The following is a 733-nucleotide window of genomic DNA, read 5'->3' as shown; positions in this document are numbered from 1 at the left end:
TATTGGGATGAACCTTATCTCTACAAAAAGGGGTCAGATGGGTTGTTTAGAAGATGCATAGCAGAAAGTGAAGTAGAAGGAGTGTTGGGACATTGTCATGGTTCTGCTTATGGAGGACATTTTGCAACTTTCAAGACAGCCCAGAAAGTCTTACAAGCTGGCCTATGGTGGCCTACTTTATTCAAGGATACTCACAAGTTCATTACAAAGTGTGATGCTTGCCAAAGAATGGGGAACATCACAAGGAGGAATGAGATGCCACAGAATCCAATCCTTGAAGTTGAGATATTTGATGTGTGGGGAATTGATTTCATGGGACCTTTTAACCCTCCTTCAAATGGGAATGTCTACATACTTGTGGCAGTGGACTATGTCTCAAAGTGGGTAGAAGCCATTGCTAGCCCCACTAATGACCACAAGGTAGTCCTTAAGCTCTTCAAATCAATAATCTTCCCAAGGTATGGAATTCCAAGGGCTGTGATAAGTGATGGAGGAACACACTTCATCAACAAAATCTTTGAAGGAATGCTAAAGAAGTATGGGGTTAAGCACAAAGTGTCTACAGCTTATCATCCCCAAACTAGTGGGCAAGTTGAAGTTTCCAATAAGCAGATCAAGGCCATTCTGTCAAGAATAGTGGGAGCAACAATAAAGGATTGGTCTACTAAACTTGATGAAACACTTTAGGCATATAGGACAGCTTTCAAAACACCAATAGGAAGAACCCCATTCC

Source organism: Camelina sativa, chromosome 8 (genome assembly GCF_000633955.1).
Source record: "Camelina sativa cultivar DH55 chromosome 8, Cs, whole genome shotgun sequence".
In the NCBI taxonomy this organism is placed as follows: Eukaryota; Viridiplantae; Streptophyta; class Magnoliopsida; order Brassicales; family Brassicaceae; genus Camelina; species Camelina sativa.
Note: the sequence above shows the minus strand (reverse complement) of the source record.